Raw genomic sequence first — 21445 nt, forward strand, 5'->3', positions numbered from 1 at the left:
ACAAGAAATACTAAAGGAAATTGGTCAGAAAACCAATAATATCAGACACCAGCACAACACAAGGTCACAAAACAGAACATCCTGATATCTACTCAAATAGGGAAATCACAAAAACAAATTAAAATTAATTAAAAAAAAAGCTCATAACAGGGAATCATTGAAGTCAATACGTAAAAGATCACAATAATCAAAAAGAGGGACTAAATACAGGTGGCATAGAACTGCCATAAGGAGACGGATACAAGGCGATATAGGACAATACAAGTTAGGTTTTTACTTAGAAAAATAGGGGTAAATATTAAGGTAACCACAAAGAGGTATAACAACTCCATAACTGAAAATAAAAGCCAAGAAAAACTCAACAAACATAAAGTCAAATACTATGAAAATGAGGATCTCACAATTTACAAAGAAAAACGTCTCAGCAGAAAAAAGTAAGTGGAAAAATGAAATTGTCAACAACACACATAAAAAGGCATCAAAATGGCAACACTAAACACTTATTTATCTCTAATTACGCTGAATGTAAATGGACTAAATGCACCAATAAAGAGACAGAGAGTCTCGGACTGGATAAAGAAACACGATCCATCTATATGCTGCCTACAAGAGACACACCTTAGACTTAGAGATACAAAGAAACTAAAACTCAAAGGATGGAAAAAAATACATCAAGCAAACAATAAGCAAAAAAGAAGAGGAGTAGCAATATTAATTTCTGACAAAATAGACTTTAAAGTTAAATCCACCACAAAGGATAAAGAAGGAGCCTACATAATGATAAAAGGGACAATTGATCAGGAAGATATAACCATATTAAATATTTATGCACCCAGTGACAGGGCTGCAAGATACATAAATCAAATTTTAACAGAATTGAAAAGTGAGATAGACACCTCCACAATTATACTAGGAGACTTCAACACACCACTTTCGGAGAAGGACAGGACATCCAGTAAGAAGCTCAAGAGAGACACGGAAGACCTAATTACAACAATCAACCAACTTGACCTCATTGACTTATACAGAACTCTCCACCCAACTGCTGCAAAGTATACTTTTTTTTCTAGCGCACATGGAACATTCTCTAGAATAGACCACATATTAGGTCATAAAACAAACCTTTGCAGAATCCAAAACATCGAAATATTACAAAGCATCTTCTCAGACCACAAGGCAATAAAACTAGAAATTAATAACAGAAAAACTAGGGAAAAGAAATCAAATACTTGGAAACTGAACAATACCCTCCTGAAAAAAGACTGGGTTAAAAAATTTTTTTTATTTTTTATAGAAGACATCAAGGAGGGAATAAGGAAATTCATACAATGCAATGAGAATGAAAATACTTCCTATCGAAACCTCTGGGACTCAGCAAAAGCAGTGCTCAGAGGTCAATTTATATCGATAATTGCACACATACAAAAAGAAGAGCCAAAATCAGAGAACTGTCCCTACAACTTGAACAAATAGAAAGTGAGCAACAAAAGAATCCATCAGGCACCAGAAGAAAACAAATAATAAAAATTAGAGCTGAACTAAATCAATTAGAGAACAGAAAAACAATTGAAAGAATTAACAAAGCCAAAAGCTGGTTCTTTGAAAAAATTAACAAAATTGATAAATCATTGCCTAGACTGACTAAAGAAATACAGGAAAGGAAACAAATAACCCGAATAAGACGGATATAGAAGCATATAGACGGATCGTGTTTCTTTATCCAGTGCATTTAGTCCATTTACATTCAGCGAAATTAGAGATAAGTAAGTGTTTAGTGTTGCCATTTTGATGCCTTTTTATGTGTGTTGTTGACAATTTCATTTTTCCACTTACTTTTTTCTGCTGAGACGTTTTTCTTTGTAAATTGTGAGATCCTCATTTTCATAGTATTTGACTTTATGTTTGTTGAGTTTTTCTTGGCTTTTATTTTCAGTTATGGAGTTGTTATACCTCTTTGTGGTTACCTTAATATTTACCCCTATTTTTCTAAGTAAAAACCTAACTTGTATTGTCCTATATCGCCTTGTATCCGTCTCCTTATGGCAGTTCTATGCCACCTGTATTTAGTCCCTCTTTTTGATTATTGTGATCTTTTACGTATTGACTTCAATGATTCCCTGTTATGAGCTTTTTTTTTAATTAATTTTAATTTGTTTTTGTGATTTCCCTATTTGAGTAGATATCAGGATGTTCTGTTTTGTGACCTTGTGTTGTGCTGGTGTCTGATATTATTGGTTTTCTGACCAATTTCCTTTAGTATTTCTTGTAGCTTTGGTTTGGTTTTTGCAATTTCTCTAAACTTGTGTTTATCTGTAAATATCTTAATTTTGCCTTCATATTTCAGAGAGAGTTTTGCTGCATATATGATCCTTGGCTGGCAGTTTTTCTCCTTCAGCGCTCTGTATATGTCATCCCATTGCCTTCTCGCCTGCATGGTTTCTGCTGAGTAGTCTGAACTTATTCTTATTGATTCTCCCTTGAAGGAGACCTTTCTTTTCTCCCTGGCTGCTTTTAAAATTTTCTCTTTATCTTTGGTTTTGGCAAGTTTGATGATAATATGTCTTGGTGTTTTTCTTTTTGGATCAATCTTAAATGGGGTTCGATGAGCATCTTGGATAGATATCCTTTCGTCTTTCATGATGTCAGGGAAGTTTTCTGTCAGCAGATCTTCAACTATTTTCTCTGTGTTTTCTGTCCTCCCTCCCTGTTCTGGGACTCCAATCACACGCAGGTTATCTTTCTTGATAGGGTCCCACATGATTCTTAGGGTTTCTTCATTTTTTTTAATTCTTTTATCTGATTTTTTTTCAGCTATGTTGGTGTTAATTCCCTGGTCCTCCAGATTTCCCAGTCTGCATTCTAATTGCTCGAGTCTGCTCCTCTGGCTTCCTTTTGCGTTGTCTAATTCTGTCATTTTATTGTTAATCTTTTGGATTTCTGCATGCTGTCTCTCTATGGATTCTTGCAACTTATTAATTTTTCCACTATGTTCTTCAATAATCTTTTTGAGTTCTTCAACTGTCTTATCAGTGTGTTCCTTGGCTTTTTCTGCGGTTTGCCTTATTTCATTTCTGAGGTCATCCCTGATGTCTTGAAGCATTCTGTAAATTAGTTTTTTATATTCTGTATCTGATAATTCCAGAATTGTATCTTCATTTGGGAAAGATTTTGATTCTTTTGTTTGGGGGTTGTAGAAGCTGTCATGGTCTGCTTCTTTATGTGGTTTGATATCGACTGGTGTCTCCGAGCCATCACTAAGATATTAAAAAAAAAAAATTTAATTTATTTTAATTAATTAATTAATTTTTAGTGGTTTATTCTATAATTGCTCACTGAGTCTTATCTTGTTTTGTTTTCTTTCAATATACGTGGATGGGCTACTAGATTGTGCTGAGTTGATTGTTGTAGCCCTTGACTTACTTATGACCTATTACCGGCTGGTTTGGGCTGTTGCCAGATATATATGCCTGAGTCTAGTCACTATTCTTGAGTAGAATCTGATTTGGGGTCATCAAGTGTGTGCTGCACCCTAACACCTATCCACCTCAAGAAGTAGTGGTGACAGTTGTGTGCACCAGATTCTATTAGCAGCTGGGGTTCACACTCCAGGGGGGGCAGGATGCTGACAGGCTTCCCCCAAGTGTCAGTGAGGTAGGTGTGTCTCTATTCCTATAGCACCTTGGTGGGAGGGCACTGCAGCTGTACCTTAGGCCTCCAATGTAAGTACCTCTACTGATTGGTAGGTGTCACCCTCCTTGGACCCCTAAGGCAAGAGGCTGGGTGGTCTGGGGGGAGCTTCAACCCTCAGTTCCCTGTTGTGGGTCAGTTAGGACTCTGTTGAATAAGCAGAGATATCAGACCTGGGAAACTTGTTTTTCCACTAAATCCGCTAAAAAAAAAATGCAGTCAGATCCCTATCAGAACTGCCTTTGGATTATAACCGCCACCTTGTTCCCTGTAAGGATGAAAGCCCGAGATTTGGATCATATATGCTTGGCTGGAGCTGGTTCTGTGTTTTTAGTCCAATTAGGGAAGGATTTTTGGTCTCTGGGTTTTTTGTCATTGCTTCTCTCAGGCCGGAAGAATGGGTTAGGAAAAGACCAAAAAAAAAAAGGGAAAAGCAAAGCCGCCGCGGAGCCGGAGCCGTTCTCCCTCTGGCTCAGGAAATTCCAATGTTAATGAAGCCACCTGGGAAGGGGAGGGGGGGATTCAGAAAAACAGGAGAGTAGCACCCCGGAACATAGCCAAAGTTGCTTATCTTCCTTGGGATGACTATTTTATCTGTCGCCTATGTGTGCTGGCTGTGTGGAGATTGCCCCCGAGGGTCTGGCCCACTAAAGCCGTGGTCAGATCCTCCACTGCCAGTCCAAAGCCCAGCGTCAAGGTTCCCCTGCTGGGACGCTGCACTCCCGGCTCCAAAACCAGTCACTGCCTCCCGGGGAGTTCTCCCACCAGCCGCGTCACCACGCCACCCACGCGGACCGGCTGGGCCCCCTCCCGGGGTCAGTTCAGGGAGGTAGGGCTGTGCCCCTTGTTTGCGCCGTCACAAGATTTTGTGTTCAGCTCTCCTGGGCCCAGTCCTAAGCCCGGCGCCAAGGTTACCTGACTGGGACGCTGGCTCCAGGCTCCGAAAACAGTCGCTGCTTCCCCATATTTGTTCGTTCTCCGTCTCTGTCATTCACGTCAACTCTTTAAATCTGTGTTTGTTGTTCAGGGTCGTAGATTGTTATGTATGTGATCGATTCACTTGTTTTTCCGAGTCTTTGTTGCAAGAGGGATCCGAGGTAGCGTCTACCTAGTCAGCCATATTGGCCCCCCTACTTCTATTTATTTTTTATAGTTCGAATTTAAATAAGAGAGAGAGAACACGAGCTGTGCACTTCTCAGCAATAAAGTTTTCTTAGGTAATTCTTAGGAGCTTGGCACTGCTGGAATGTTATAGTTTGATAATTAAATGAATTGTGCTGGATCCCTCAACAGGATATATATGAAATAGGTTCTATTTTCTTCCTTCCTTTCTGTACATGTGTATTACAAATACCATATTTCTATGCAAATAGCACAACTTCTACATTTGTTTGCCAACCTCTAACTCAACCCACAAGGTATTTTCAGAGGTGCTATTATGCAGTTTTTCTCATATGTTGCTGTAAAATTTAGCATAGTGTGTTTATGAAAATACCTTCCAATGAGAAGGACGTGGTTGGCAAACAAATGTTGAAGGTGCATGTTATTTTTGTAAAATACGTTAGTAGTCCTAATTTATCAGAGTGATTTTTGCTTTACTCAGTGTTTTAGAGAATTTGTGATCTATTGAACTCTTATTTTTTTGTGAATTCTCTATTGCGTAATAAAGCCACTAAACACCTGAAAGTTCTCCAGTCTTTTTTCTTAACACTACTATTATTATTATTAACATTTATATCTTTAATCATTGTTTATGTATCTGTGGTGTAATATTTTTTCTTCCACCTGGGAAGTCAGTTAGGTTTACTAAATAAACTATAATGTTTAGATTTCATTAAAATATAAATGTAGACATACATTAAATTGCCATTTATAAATGGGTCTGCATTAGGGTTCTAAATTTTCTTCCACCATTCTAGTTATTAATTTCTTTTGCAAAACAATGCTCATTTAATTACAACAGCAAGATTAAAAAGCAGGAAGACAAAATCTTCCGTTATTACTATTTTAAGTGTATTTATTTAAAACGTATTTAAATGTACTAAGAGCTATCGTCACACACATATGCTTTCTACATATGTGCCCTAGGACTCTCTGATTAAGAATGTGTGTCACCTTGGCTAGGCCATGATTCTCAGTGTTTTGGCAGTCATGTAATGTTGTGATCACTTCCTTGTTGAGATTTGATATGTGATCACCCCTATGATGGGATCTGCTGTGAGTAGCCAATCAGTTGAAAGGGAGTTTCAAATATAAGCAGACATTCTGGCAGGACTTAGGGGCTTTTTGCTCACTCTGGATCCTGCAATTGGCTCCTCTTTTCTGACCTCCAGTTCTTGGGGCTTGAGCTAGCAGCTTACCTGTACAGTCTTGTCTGCCGATCTTGGGGTTCATTGATCCTCATAGGCTGGGAGCGAGAGCCTTGCTCTCTGGCCTGCTGATCTTGGGTTCACCAGCCCCTGAGGCTACATGAATCAGGAGAAGCCTCTATCCTGAACCATGGACTTAGGACATTCCAGCCTCTACAACTGCATTTCCCTGACATAAATTTCTTTATATATATTTATATACTTTACCAACTTTGTTTCTCTAGAGAACCCAGCATAAGGCAAACTCTCAGAGGGAAATGCAGCTCACTCCCACAATAGGCAGTACTCCTTGTCATTACGGTCAGTTTCCACCTGTTCCTAACCTTTGTCTTTTTAATGACCACAGAACACATGTCTAGCTTCTGAGTACTTTTCTGGTGTGTGTATATGTGTGTTGCAGGGGGCAGCCCACTGACAAGATTAGTATAAGAAAAGGGCATGGTTGACTTACCTTCTAATGCATGTTTGGCCCTTTATTTGATATGAGGAAATCATAAAAAAAAAAAAAAATCAAACTCATTGCCATTGATTCGGTTCTGACCCATAGTCGCCCATAGATGGTACAATTATGTTAGAATCTATCTAACCCTGCAGTCAGCGATTATTTTCGAATCTTAAAAATGAAATTACAAAAAAAAAAAAAAAAGTTAAATCTGCTTTTCTTCTGGGAATTTTTTTTATATATGTATGTATCATTTTTTTGCCTTATCATTGTTTTACTTTGATTTTCCTAGTTTCCTGTTACTCTAACTAAACTCTTGTGTTATTTAGGACTTCCTGGCTCTATTGTCAATGTTTTTTATTACTATCCACTCTTTCCTAGATAACACCAGCTCCATTCACACAGAATTACTTTTGGACCTTGCAATCTGTAGACTTCTCTAATTATTGTTTTCTGTTTGTTTGTTTTTTTCTTCCTATAAGACAGCAAAAAAATCATCCTAACTACCTCCTACTTGACCTTAAAAAGTTAAATGAAGGCTTTCATCTACCTGGAAAAAATCCTTGGGGACCATGTGCATAGTGCTCATCACCTCATGCTTTCAGTGTTATATGACCAATGTCTCTTTTATCAAGTAAGGAATAAAATTATAAAATTATTCTTTTCATTCTATGCATAATTTCTTTCTTCCCTAGGTTAGTCCAAATTTTGTACATTAATCTGTGATCCTCTAATAACCTCTTCAAATCAATATAGTGATGTAACTCTAATTACTTGACCTCTTTTTTCTCTAAATAATCAGCTGAAGTGACACAACTATGAGAAATGGAACATTCTATATTATCCTCTTCAAATGTTTCACAAACATCCTCCTATTTAATGATAAGGTTCAGCAAAAAGTGAAGCAAATAGGTGCTTGGAGGAGCTTGGATTCCATCATTCACACAAACCCAAGCAGTTTCTTGCATGTAAATCCATAGTGAGGAATTGAATTTGCCTTTGGAACAGGCGGTCATTGAGCTATACAAGCATAAAGCAAGTAGTCATTGTTACTGGTTAAAGCTGTTAAGCTACAAATTACCTTACCAATGCACGCGCTCTCTCTCTCTCTCTAATCTTTTGTTTCTTAATTGAGTGAATCTGTATTCTTTATTAGACGTTGTAAATTAGATAAATATCTTATTGTTGTTAGTTGCTGTGGAGTTGATCCCGACTTACGGCAAACCCATGTGTATAGAGCTGAACTGCTCCATAGGGATTTCAAGGCTGTGACCTTCTGGAAGCACATGATAGGTCTGTCTTCCAAGGTATCTCTGGGTACATTCGAACTGTCAACCTTTCAGCTAGTAGTTGAGTGCTTAGCTGTTTGCACGACCCAGGGACTTCTGGTAAATAAGTTAGAAGATATAAAATATTTTAACAAGTTTTGTTGCATTTTTGGAAGACACATTAATAGTTTTTCTTCTTTCCTGACTTAAGTTTTGGTAGGCCTGTATGTATTTGATTTTCTTTGAGAAGGTGTGTATGTGTGTATGTTTATAGAACATTTGTCTTCACTCAAGCCATCATTTACAAAGATGCCATAGCTGAGATTTTTTAAGGTTGGAAAAGGTCAGGTAGGCATGACCTTAACTCATCCCAGGATGTGAGAATGTAAAAAAGGAACCTGGGTGGGTTGAACATACAATGATGTTGAATTGGACTGTCAATACCCAACATGGAGTTTATTAGATTGAATAACCTCCCCCCAATATAATAATGTTGGCATACTGTGTATGATTGTTTTGTGGACATAGAATAAAATAAAACACATGGTATTGGGTATGTGGCTTCCTCTTGAAAGAAGTTGATGTTTTCTACAGATAGAAGGCACATACTTGACTAAAAGAAAAGAAAAATACCCTTCCATCTTAAATTAAAAAAAAAAAAAAAAAAAAAAAAGCGAAAACAAACTTTCTCCAAACCTGAAATGCACTCAATAATCCTAGTGGAAAGAGATCAGCTGATATCTGGCCTGTGGCTACAGCTGGGAAAGAGATTCTGTGACCAATGAAGTATTACAAGGACATGGGTCAAAAGAATAACATCATGGGCTGTGTTTGTAGGGAGAGGCAGTTGGAGGAAAACACATATTCTCTAAAACAAATAAATTCTTTGAAAAAATTTTAAGAGAATATAGTATTTAAAATGAGATGGCCTCACTACTCTGCTAAGTTGAATATCTAGTTGTGGAGTCTGTGTCTATTTAACTAAAAATCTGAACTCATAAATATTAATTTCATCACAAGTTATCTTAATATCTAGAAAAGTCATCATAGAGACTTACATCTCATCACTAGGGCATATATGTATTGAAGTCAAAGACTCTTCCTTTACTTACTGTCATGGATTGAGTTATGACCCCCCGAATATATGTCAAATTGGTTAGCCCGTGATTCCCAGTATTGTGTGGTTGTCCTCCATTTTGTGATTGTAATTTTCCTGTGTTGTAAATCCTAATCTCTGTCTGTGGTTAATAAGGCAAGAATAGATTATGTTAAAGAGGATTAGGGTGGGATTATAACACTTTACTAAGGTCACATCTCTGAGCCAATGTAAAGGGAGTTTCCCTGGGGTGTGATCTGCACCAACTTTTATCTTACAAGAGATGAAAGGAAAGGGAAGCAAGCAGAGAGTTGGGGACCTCTGAAAGATGCACCTGGAGCAGATCACATCCTTTGGACCTGGGGTCCCTGTGCCCGAGAAGCTCCTTGACCAGGGCAAGATTGATGACAGGGACCTTCCTTTAGAGCTGACAGAGAAATCCTTCCACTGGAGCTGATGCCCTGAATTCGGACTTCAAGCCTTCCAGACTGTAAGAGAATGAACAACCATTTGTTAAAGCCATCCTCTTGTGGTATTTCTGTTACAGCAGCACTAAATGACTAAGACGCTTACAATCTGTGAGCTGCATGCACACCATGTGACTTCCCCTAGTCACTTTCATTATCTGAGAAACAGATCTCAAAATCTCATACCTTTAATCAAGTGTTTAAATGTTATGTCCAGATGAAATGAATAGCACACATTCCGTCATTAAAAATGCATTTAATAACAGTTGGCTGCTCTCATTTCCCCTAGAAATACATTTTATTTTATCACCAAACTCATTGGTTTAATTCAGCCTGGGAGTTTGTGATTTTTTATAAAAGACTCTGCCCTTATGAAATGTTTTCTGAAGTGCTCTCTTCATATCCTTATTCCTTAGACTGTAGATGAAAGGATTCAGCATCGGAGTCGCCACGGTATACATGATGGCTGACAGAGTGTCCCTCTCAGGGGTATGAGAGGAGGAGGGGCTGAAGTAAACAGCACTGGCTGTGACATAGAACAGCACCACCACTGACAGGTGGCAGATACAGGTGGAAAAGGCTCTCTGCTTCCCTTGAGTACAAGTTATCTTCAGGATGGTGGAGAAGATAAATCCATAAGATATGAGGATGCAGATAAGGGGCGTGAGAGCCAATAGAATTCCCACTGTAAAAATGACCATCACATTGAAGGAAACGTCGGAGCAAGAGAGCTGTAGTAGTGGGTCGAGATCACAGAAGAAATGATGGATGACGTTGGAGGCACAGAGGGACAGACGTGCTATTAGGACAGTGTGTAGGAGGGCATGAAGATAGGTAACTACCCAGAGTCCAGCCATCAGCTGGACACAGAGGCGAAGAGTCATTAGGGTGGTATAATGTAAAGGGTGGCGTATTGCCACATACCTATCACAGGCCATCACACAGAGAAGGAGGCTGCCCGTATTCACAAAAGAAATGAAGAAGAAAAGCTGAGTGAGGCAGGCTGAGAAAGAGATAGTTTTTTTTACCAGCCAAACTGTTCACTACCATTTGGGGGCCTATATTGGAAGTAAAACAAATGTCAACAAAGGCCAAGTTGCTAAGAAAGAAATACACAGGGGAGTGGAGGCGAGAGTCAGAGCCAATAGCCAAGATGATGAGCATGTTCCCTGACACGGTGACTAAGTACATACAGAGGAACAGTACAGACAGGAGGTGTTGCTTTCTGCAGAGCTGGAAAGTCCCAGAAGGACAAATTCACTGATAACTGTTAGGTTTCCCCTTTCCATCTTCCCAATGAATCTAGAAGAGCAAAATATTACATTGTAGAGACCATCTCATTCTCAAGGATATGTGTGCGTGTGTGTGCTTGAGTGTGAGTGTGTATATAATAGAGCACATTTCAGACCCTGCTTGCTTGAAAACTTTCCAATTGCATCTTTTATTTATGATAAGGTTGTTGTTTATTGTGTGCTGTTAATTCTGTCTTATAGCAACCCTTATGACAGAGTAGAAGTGCCCCATAAGGTTTCCTAGACTGTAATCTTTACAGGAGCAGATTGCCAGATCTTTTCTCCTGCAGAGCTGCTGGGTGAGTTCAGAACATCAACTTTATGTCAGCAGTCCAGCACTTAGCCATTGTGCCAAAGAGGCTCCTATTTTTTGATACACTCTTTGGATATTCACACAGATAGGCTGGTTAGACCAATCTCAAGTACTTTCAAGAAAAAATGATTTCTTTCTCAAAATCAAAATGCACATTCTTTGAATAAGGACATCATTTTTTTTTTTTATTTTGGCAATGCATTGTTTTGTCCACCGTAATCATACAATTGATATTTGGTTTTGTGAATTCGATTTATTTATGTTAGAAATCATAATATTTACACTGAACCGCTAGAAATATTCACTTTTATTGGATAATTTTCTTCACAATCTGAAACTTATACCCCCGGTGACAGATCTCATTATTTCCTTTTCCTTTCCTCTTGCAAGAATACCTTTTTTATATTGATATTCACAAGTATTCCTGGGGTTAAATACTTATCCTTTGGTCTCTTGCTGATCACTTGATACAGTCTCTAGCTAACCTAGGATGTTCTTCAGAGCCCAGTGCTTGTGAATTGGGTTCCAGGTCCCTTCCTCATAGCAGCTCACACTTGCTATTTTCTCTAGAGGAGGTAGCAGTATTCTCCCTTACCTATCAAAACCTTCACTGGGTGTCTTGCTTTTCTGAAACCGTTTACAGGACTCTCAGGCAAAGGTGTCTAGGAAAGTGGTTGTGGGACAATGAAAGAAACTCCATGTCTTTTGTTTCATGTTGATTCTTCCCTCATTGTTGGACGTAGATATACTTAAGTGGGCGGTGCAAACGGCCTAACTGAAAGGTTGACAGTTCAAACCCACCCGGAGGCCTGGCATCTGTTTCCCTCATTATTTGACACAAATATGCTTAACTGGGTGGTGCAAATGGTTAAACACCAGACTACTAACTGAAAGGTTGGTATTTCAAACTCACCCAGAGGCCTGGCATCTGCTTCTGAAAGTCACACCCTTCAAAATCTTATGGAGCAGTTCTACTCTGCACACATGTGGTTGCCATATGTTGAAATCAACTCCATGGCAACTAAAAACAATATATTTAACTACTAACCACCTCTTTCGTATAGTAATCAGATTTTCACATTCTCATAGACACTATAAAATTTTACTATTTCTGATGTATGCCATCTCCTTTTTTTTGTTATTACTAAATACTGTAGTTATCCCACTGATATGTAAGTAGGTATAATTTTCTCAAAAGAAAGGCTGGTAAACTGCACTTTACACTTTACTTTTTGTTAACCTATTGCCATTCTTGTAGTTATAAAATAACCAGATCAAAACTGTAATCTTTTGTCACTGAGCTGTGGATGAAAGTGTGAGGATGAGAAAACACTTTCCCATAGCAACTTTCTGACTATGGTGACCTCACTTTCCGGGAATGAATTCTTTTACCATTCGTGATATTGTATTCCCTCCTGATTCTTTCTATCAACTCTGTCATTTACCAGCAGTCAGTGGACTTTTACCCATTTGTTGAAGACATTGCCACTTGGTTCAGAGATTTCTTCTTTATCCCCACTTCTACCAACAATTCCTATACACACAAAGCTGATACAAAATCAATGCCTCTCAGAGCATTCCTTGACCTGTACGTAGGTTTCATTTCAGAAACATACTCCAAAGTCATGAGTGTATTGTTTATTTTTACAGCATATGATTTTTAATCATTTATAATTTCCTCATCTCCCAAAACTTTAATGTTAACATCTCTCTTATACATCTTGCTCTGACTCTCTCATTTCCTTTTGCTTATCTTCAAGCTTTTCATAAACTCCACTCACATTACTCAAAATCTATCAGGTTGGCTGCTTCATTTCCTTTCTAATTCTGTCAGTTTCCATTCCTCCTTATAATCTCCCATTCCTTCTTTTTCCTCCGAAGTCTTACTCTGCAGCAATCTCATGTTGACTGTGTTTTCTCCATACTAAGATACCTGAGCCAGGCTGGTGACCAAACTACAGTGCATCTGGTTCTACTACATTTTGAATTCCACCTTCTTTTGAACCTAATTAACCCTATGGAATTCATCGTCTTCTGTTCCCTGTATAATTTATTTAACTTCCTTGCAACCCTTTTGCCCAACCTCAGGTATATCAGGATGAAGTCTGTACTGAGAAGAGACATTACGTATGCCATATATATGTCCCTAAAGATAAAAAGCATCCTTTTAAAGATGACTTCTCTCAGCTGCAGACACAATCAGTTATACCTTCTTCTTCTTCTTCCCCTAATTACTCAGCAATATCCCTTTCACAGCAAGCAATAAAATGTAGCTTACTTTCTTTTGTCTGCTTCTTTGTTGCCAGTGATATCTTGAGAACAGAATTTCGATTTATTATTTTGAATCCTTTGTATATGACGTAAAAATTGCGCATAGTTGGTCCAAGTAATCCTTATGGAAACAATAAATCAATGAAGAATTCTGGTGAAATTATTTGTGCTAATCTCTCATTTTCTGCAATAAAGGCATGATTTTTTTTGAAGAGGTTTTCTATAATACATTCCTATTTATAGCACATTATGTTATTTCCAGAATTTTATTCACCAGGATTATTTTGTTTTTCTATCTGCTCTTAAAATATTTAACAGTTTCACTATTAAAAACAGATTTGGTGCTACAATTCAAAGAATTACCCTTTAGTCATCTATTAGCTAAAATTAAAAAGTATATATATATATATGAATACATACCTTCTTATCTGAGATTTTTGAAACCTACTATTCCCCTCCCCCCCTGAATATTCACTCACAAGAACATACTCGGCTTATGCATTGATTTAAGCGCTAAGTCGAAAGTGAGAAAGAGGGGAACAATGAGATATAGATAAATGTTTTCCTTCCCTCAGAGAATGATAGTGCATCACAATGGGAGTTTTTACTTTTTTTTTAAATAATATAAAAATATAGGCCTCAAGCAAAGACATGTTTTCCTCCCTTGAGCTTAGCATCCTGGAGGGCAAAAAGAGTTCTGGGCACATCTCCTAATGATTTTTCCCTTGTTCGTGAATTTGTTTCTTCCTTATTTTGAAGAGAAAGCTCAAAAATGGTAAAACATCACATACAAGAAAAAAATGTGAAAACCCATAAAGATTCTAATTTTTTTTTTTTCTTTTAAAGGGGAATATTGTTTGGGAGTATGAATGACTGGAAAAGATGGAAAACTGAAACTGAAAGATGAAAAGCCTATCAGTTCCATCTCCATAACGATCACTGTTAGTGTTCTCTATGAAAAGAAAAATATTAACTGCCTCTATATAGAGGACCATAGTATTTATAGAGGACAATCTAACCCATCAGATAGCTCAGCAGCTTCATTCTCATGAATACCCTACCCCCCACCCCAAAATTCAATAGGACACAGACAAATTCAGTGAATAAAAGAAATCTATTGAGTTTTGGAATATTTGGTGAGTTGGATAGGTCCAGGATTAAGAAACCTAAACCCCCCCTCCCATGTTAACAGGAAGCTGGATGTGAGTCCTTCCATAATATATTGTCCATTTACTCTGTAGGTCAAGAAAGCTACTGGCCTCTGATGCCCACGTTCATCAGTCATAGCGCCAACACATGGAGGTTCCACAATAACGTTATAAAGTATTCCTCCACTGATGAGGAAGTAAGACACCACCACCAGATTGTACACCATCATGGCCAACTGCATGTGCCCCCAGGTCAGCTTCTTCAGTTTCAGGCTGGGGCATTCCAGCACTAAGAACAGGACTCAGTACAAAGTCTCCATTTTGGTGGTGGCAAGCACAGCACTTCTAAGAAATATTTTATTGTGTTTTCTGTGAAAGTTTACACGGAAATTTAGGTTTCAGTTTAACAATTTCTACACAAATCATTCAGTGACATAGGTTACATTTTTCACAATGTGTCAACATTCCCATTATTTCTGTTTTGTTTTGTTTCCAGTAATCTAGTTTTCCTGTCCCCTTACCTTCTCGTCCAATTTAGAGTAGTTGTTGACCATTTGGCTTCTTATGGATTTTTTTTTTTTTTTTTTTAAGAAGCTTAGTACTCATAGGCAATATTCTTTATTTTATGACCCAATCAGTTATTTAGGTAAATCGCCACGGCATTTTGACTTCCACATGCACGTCTTTCCTCTACCGTGTTGAACAGCAACATTCCAGATGGCTGCCATCATAGCCTGGGCCCCTGAGTGACTACGATGAGGAATCTTTGCCTCCAGCACCCCTCTGGCTCACCATGAACATACGTCTAGAGTGAAAATAAACCTCTGTTGCTTGAAGCCACAGGGGCTGTAGGGTGGAACCCTAGCCCACTCTGACAGATACACTTGCTCACAGGGTTTTATGAGGATTAAACAAGACAATACATAGAAGAACTTGGAATATTTCTTGGAACTAGTGAAAATTATATGAATTTTCATCGGCTTGGACCTCTTCCTTCAGTACCATCAGTTCCTGAACATATGCTGCCTCCTGAAATGGCTGAACATTTACCAATTCTTTTTCGTATAGTGACTCTCTGTATTCCTTCTGTCTTCTTTTGATGCTTCCAGCATCATTTAATATTTTCCCTGTAGAGTCCTTCAGTATTGAAACTTGCAGCTTGAATTTTTTCTTCAGTTTTTTCAGCTTGAGAAATGCCAAGTGTGTTCTTCCCTTTTGGTTTTCTAACTCTAGGTCTTTGCACGTGTCATCCCAATGCATTGTCTTCTTGAGCCACCCTTTGAAATCTTCTTTTCAGCTCTTTTACTTCATCATTTCTACTTTTTTCTTTAGCTACTTGATGTTCCAGGGGTAAGTTTCATAGTCTATTCTGCTATCTATTTTGGTCTTTTCTTTCTTTCCTGTCTTTTTAATGACCACTTGCTTTCTTCATTCATGATGTTCTTGATGTCTTTCCGCAACTCATCTGGTCTTCAGTCGTTAGTGTTCAATGCACCAAATCTATGCTTGAGATGGTCTCTAATTTCAGGTGGGATATACTCAAGGTTGTACTTTGGCTCTCGTGGACTTGTTTTAATTTTCTTCAGCTTCATTTTGGACTTGTATATGAGCAATTGATAACCTTTTTCACAGTTGGATTCGGGCCTAATTCTGACTGATGATATTGAACTTTTCCATTGTCTTTTTCCACAGGTGTAGTCGATTTGATTCCTGTGTATTCTATTTGGCAAGGTCCACTTGTACAGTTGCTGTTTATGTTCTTGAACAAAGGTATTTGCAATGAAGAAGTCATTGGTCTTGCAAAATTCTATCATGCAATCTCTGGCATCATTTCTATCACCAATACCATATAATCCAACTATGAATCCTTCCACTTTGTTTCCAAATTCTGCATTCCAATCACCAGTAATTCTCAATGCATCCTGATTGCGTGTTTGATCAATTTCAGACTGCAAAAGTTGGTAAAAAATCTTCAAATTGTTCATCTTTGGCCTCAGTGTTTAGAGTGTAAATTTGAATAATAGTCATATTAACTGGTCTTCTTTGTAGGTGTGTGGATATTATCCTATCACTGACAGCATTGTACTTCAGGAAAGATTTTGCAACATTTTTTCTGATGATGAATGCGAAGCCATTCCTCTTCAAGTTGTCATTTCCAGCACAGCAGAACATACGATCGTCTGATTCAAAATGGTCAGTAACAGTCCATTTCAGCTCATTAATGCCTAGGATATCTATGTTCATGCATTCCATTTCATTTTGACCTATTTCAAGTTTTATGAGAAGACCAATCTTCCAATCTTCCTGGGAAGACCAATTGTTCCTCTCAAAACTGAGTTATTTCACATGGAGAGCCATGGAACTTGTGACAGTTAGTTGACAACCCTGTGTCCTGAGAAAAACATGCTAAGAAAATGAATTGCATAGAGTAGAGCAAATGGAACCTTATTAGTGTTTAATATTGCGCTTTTAGGAAAGGATACTCAGGCCCCTATTGCTTTAATTGAGACATTTTGGAAAGGTCTCAAAGGATCGTAGAATCTTATAGACGATCAGACCACAAAAGAAAGGAAATGTTAAGCTCTGATGACTCAGTAATCCAGAGTGTGAAGTTGCTTGTGAGGACATAATCAAGCCTCAGAGTTGCAGACAAATGATCAGTTCCATAGGACAATTTCTGATCTAGATGTTACTCCATATGAATGATGATTTTCCCTATATTTAATTTTGGATGTCTTTCTGAAAGTGAAGATTTCAAAAGCTGTGTTAAGTCTCGACTTGGTAAAATAAATGATGCAACATTTTTAGAGATGGAGTCCAGTAGAAAAGATGTGAAGATGCTCCTGATGATTTTAGTACATGCACATGTCGTTCATCTCTCCCTAGTGGAAGGAAAGCAGGAATTATTCCTTTATATATTAACAATCAGAGATTTATGTTGTGAATGGAATTCAGGGTCATTTCATGAGAAGACAACCTTTTTTTTCCCCGTTTTTTTGAGGTGACCCCAGAACCTCCCGAGGGTCCTCTCCCGGGTGTTTTTTTTTTTTTTTTTCCTTCTTCATTAAAGAAACTGATTTCCTAACAAGCATTGGATTTTTACCATGTTTGTATACCTTACAACTAGACATGAACCAGTTACATGGTTAATTTAGCCTTTGATAAGCCAACTTCATGATGCAGAACCACAGCAAGGTGATGTTTGGTGCCCTCCTAAAACAAATGAGCCTGCTTAAGAAGTATTCTCAGTTATTATACAATTGCTAATAAGGGAGCTCTCCCTTCTTATTGCTGAGCTGTGTTACTGTCTATGGATATACTACAGTTTTTTTTTTTTTTTTTTTTTTTAGTACACTTTCCTGACAATGAACAATACCTGGGAAGTTTTCAGTTTTGTTTGTTTGTTTGTTCATTTTCTTTTTTATTGTACTTTAACTGTAAGCTTACAAATCAAGTCAGTCAAAACCTTATATACGCCTTACTATGTACTCCTAGCTGCTCTCTACCTAAGGAGACAGCACACTCCTACTCTCCACCCTGTATTCCCCATGTCTATTCAACCAGCTCCTGTCCCCCTCTACCTTCTCATCTTGCCTCCAGACAGGAGCTGCCCACATAGTCTCATGTGTCTACTTGAGCCAACAAGCTCACTCCTCACCAGTATCATTTTTTTGTCTTATACTCCAGTCTAATCCCTTTCTGAAGAGTTGGCTTTGGGAATGGTGCCAGTCTTGGGCTAGCGGAAGGTCTCTCTAGTTTCAGTCAGACCGTTAAGTCTGTTTTCTTTTAACGAGAACTTGAGGCCTGCATCCCACGATTCTCCTGCTCCATTGGGGATTCTCTATTGTGTTCCCTGTCAGGGCAGTCATATGTTGTAGCTGGGCACCATCCAGCATTTCTGGACTCAGGCTGATGTAGTCTCTGGTTTATGTGGCCCTTTCTGTCTCTTGGCCCCATATTGGCCACGTGGCTTTGGTGTTCTTCATTCTCTTTTGCTCCAGGTGGGCTGAGACCAATCATGCATCATAGATGGCTGCTTGCTAGCATTTAAGAACTTAGACGCAGAGGTGGAGCCAAGATGGCGGAATACACAGACGCTTTCAGTGAGCCCTCTTTACAACAAAGACCCAAAAAAACAAGTGAAATGAGTACATTTATGACAAGCTAGGAGCCCTGAACATCAGAGGCAAGCTTAGAAAACGAGCTGAGGGGCAGGGGAAGGAAGAGATGGTTCAAAAGTGGAGATGAGTTACCAGACCTGAATCACAGGGAGCCCTCAGGCATCATTCCATTCCCGGGAGTGGCAGTGGAAGACTGGTACTAGCGTTGGGCCGCAGTTTCCTCAGGGAGAGTCAGCCAGCAACACAGCCTACTCACACCTCTGGAACCAGAGAAGAACGGCACTCTCAGCAAAAGCTAAGTATTTGTGTACATTTTACAGCCTCCCACCGCTTCCAAGCAGGCTTCAGTGGCTGAATTCCCTGGGCCTGAGATAGGCACTGCTGAGCGCCTAGAGCCATCCTCCCTGCCTTGCTGATAAATTTTCAACTAGGGGAAAAGATAATTTGCCAGCTACACTAACCGGAGAAGCTCAGGACAGAAGTGGCTCCTGTCCAGGCATAAACAGTCCATGGACTTTGAGCACTTTCCCCTCTGCATGGACCTGTGTGGGCCTTTGTTGGCAGACTCCAACCCTTTCAGCTGTGTGGCGGAGAGGTGGGTGACTGATGTTTGACATTGCTTTGCCTGTTAAAGAAAGGTCCTCACCTACCACATCAGTGGCCTAATGACTGGTAGCTCTGCTCAGGTCATCCAGCCACCCACAACAGAGGTATAAGGGTAACTGGTACCTCCCAGTCCTTACAACCAAAAACATTGGGTGCCCATGGTCTGTCTGCAGAACCCGCCCACCTGTACACTCTAGGGAACAGGGACATGCTTTTGTCAGAGACACATGGGGGATGAGCCTCTGCTCCCTGCCTTGTTCAGAGGGTGACCCCCTGCTGCAACCAGATACCAGTACCTACACCAATCACTCCTACACCTCTATGACTATAGAGCAGAGCCTGTACCACACACTTGATGATCAGCTACCTGTACACCTGAGCTGAATTCATACAAGAAAAGTGAATGGACTCCTAGACTGATATATCTGATAATAGCTCTAATCTTCTGAGGACAGGACATCAGAGCTCCAAAGTCAAAATTAATCAAGCTGGCTCACTCAAGCAACCCATTTGGGCATATCAAAACAAAACAAAGCAAGAAGCTAGGAGACAGTAAGCAAACATAAAATAAACCAATACAATAATTTATAGATGGCTCAGAGACAACAGTCAATATAAAGTCACGTAAACAAACAGACCGTGATCATCTCAAAAAACTATCAAAATGAAGAATCCAGGGGCCTTCTAGATGAAAGTGCCTTCCTGGGATTACCAGAGACAGAACACAAAAGATTAATGTGCAGAACCCTTCAAGGCATTAGGAAGGAAATGAGGCAATATGCAGAACAAGGCAAGGAACGCAAAGATAAAGCAACTCAAGAAATCAAAAAGATTACTCAGGAACATAACGAAAAACTTAATAAGCTGGAAAAATCCATAGACAGACAACAATCAGAAATTTCGAAGATTAACAATAAAATTACAGAAGTAGACAACTCAATAGAAAGTCAAAGAAGCAGATTTGAGCAAGTAGAAGGCATAATTTCTGAACTTGAAGATAAATCACTTGGCATTAATATATTTTTTTTATTATTAACTTTTATTGAGCTTCAAGTGAACGTTTACAAATCAAGTCAGTCTGTCACATACAAGTTTACATACATCTTACTCCGTACTCCCACTTGCTCTCCCCCTAATGAGTCAGCCCTTCCAGTCTCTCCTTTCGTGACAATTTTGCCAGCTTCCCACTCTCTCTATCCTCCCATCCCCCCCTCCAGACATGAGATGCCAACACAATCTCAAGTGTCCACCTGATATAATTAGCTCACTCTTCATCAGCCTCTCTCTCCCCCCCCCACTGTCCAGTTCCTTTCATGTCTGATGAGTTGTCTTCGGGGATGGTTCCTGTCCTGTGCCAACAGAAGGTCTGGGGACCATGGCCGCCAGGATTCCTCTAGTCTCAGTCAGACCATTAAGTATGGTCTTTTTATGAGAATTTGGGGTCTGCATCCCACTGATCTCCTGCTCCCTCAGGCAGGGGTTCTCTGTTGTGCTCCCTGTCAGGGCAGTCATCTATTGTGGCCAGGCACCAACTAGTTCTTCTGGTCTCAGGATGATGTAGGTCTCTAGTTCATGTGGCCCTTTCTGTCTCTTGGGCTCTTAGTTGTCGTGTGACCTTGGTGTTCTTCATTCTCCTTTGCTCCAGGTGGGTTGAGACCAATTGATGCATCTTAGATGGCCGCTTGTTAGCATTTAAGACCTCAGACGCCACGTTTCAAAGTGGGATGCAGAATGTTTTCATAATAGAATTATTTTGCCAATTGACTTAGAAGTCCCCCTAAACCATGGTCCCCAAACCCCCACCCTTACTCCGCTGACCTTTGCAGCATTCATTTTATCCCGGAAACTTCTTTGCTTTTGGTCCAGCCCAATTGAGCTGACCTTCCATGTATTGAGTGTTGTCTTTCCCTTCACCTAAAGCAGTTCTTATCTACTAATTAATCAATAAAAACCCTCTCCCTCCCTCCCTCCTTCCCTCCCTCCCCCCCTCGTAGCCACAAAAGTATGTGTTCTTCTCAGTTTTTACTATTTCTCAAGATCTTATAATAGTGGTCTTATACAATATTTGTCCTTTTGCCTCTGACTAATTTCGCTCAGCATAATGCCTTGCAGGTTCCTCCATGTTATGAAATGTTTCACAGATTCGTCACTGTTCTTTATCGAAGCGTAGTATTCCATTGTGTGAATATACCACAATTTATTTACCCATTCATCTGTAGGTGGACACCTTGGTTGCTTCCAGCTTTTTGCTATTGTAAACAGAGCTGCAATAAACATGGGTGTGCATATATCTGTTTGTGTGAAGGCTCTTATTTCTCTAGGGTATATTCCGAGGAGTGGGATTTCTGGGTTGTATGGTAGTTCT

General features: G+C 39.2%; 1 protein-coding gene and 2 pseudogenes across 1 annotated transcript in view; all 3 read right to left on the reverse strand.

Annotated features, from left to right (window-relative positions):
* The window catches only part of LOC126068652 (proliferation marker protein Ki-67-like), a 251704-nt gene that overhangs the window by 186187 nt on the left and 44072 nt on the right, over positions 1-21445 (reverse strand). The gene's annotated exons all lie outside the window — the stretch shown is intronic.
* On the reverse strand, positions 9653-10618 carry LOC126061630 (olfactory receptor 1C1-like; annotated as a pseudogene).
* LOC126070714 (oligosaccharyltransferase complex subunit OSTC-like) lies at positions 14220-14673 on the reverse strand (annotated as a pseudogene).

This window comes from Elephas maximus, chromosome 2 (genome assembly GCF_024166365.1).
Source record: "Elephas maximus indicus isolate mEleMax1 chromosome 2, mEleMax1 primary haplotype, whole genome shotgun sequence".
Taxonomy (NCBI): Eukaryota; Metazoa; Chordata; class Mammalia; order Proboscidea; family Elephantidae; genus Elephas; species Elephas maximus.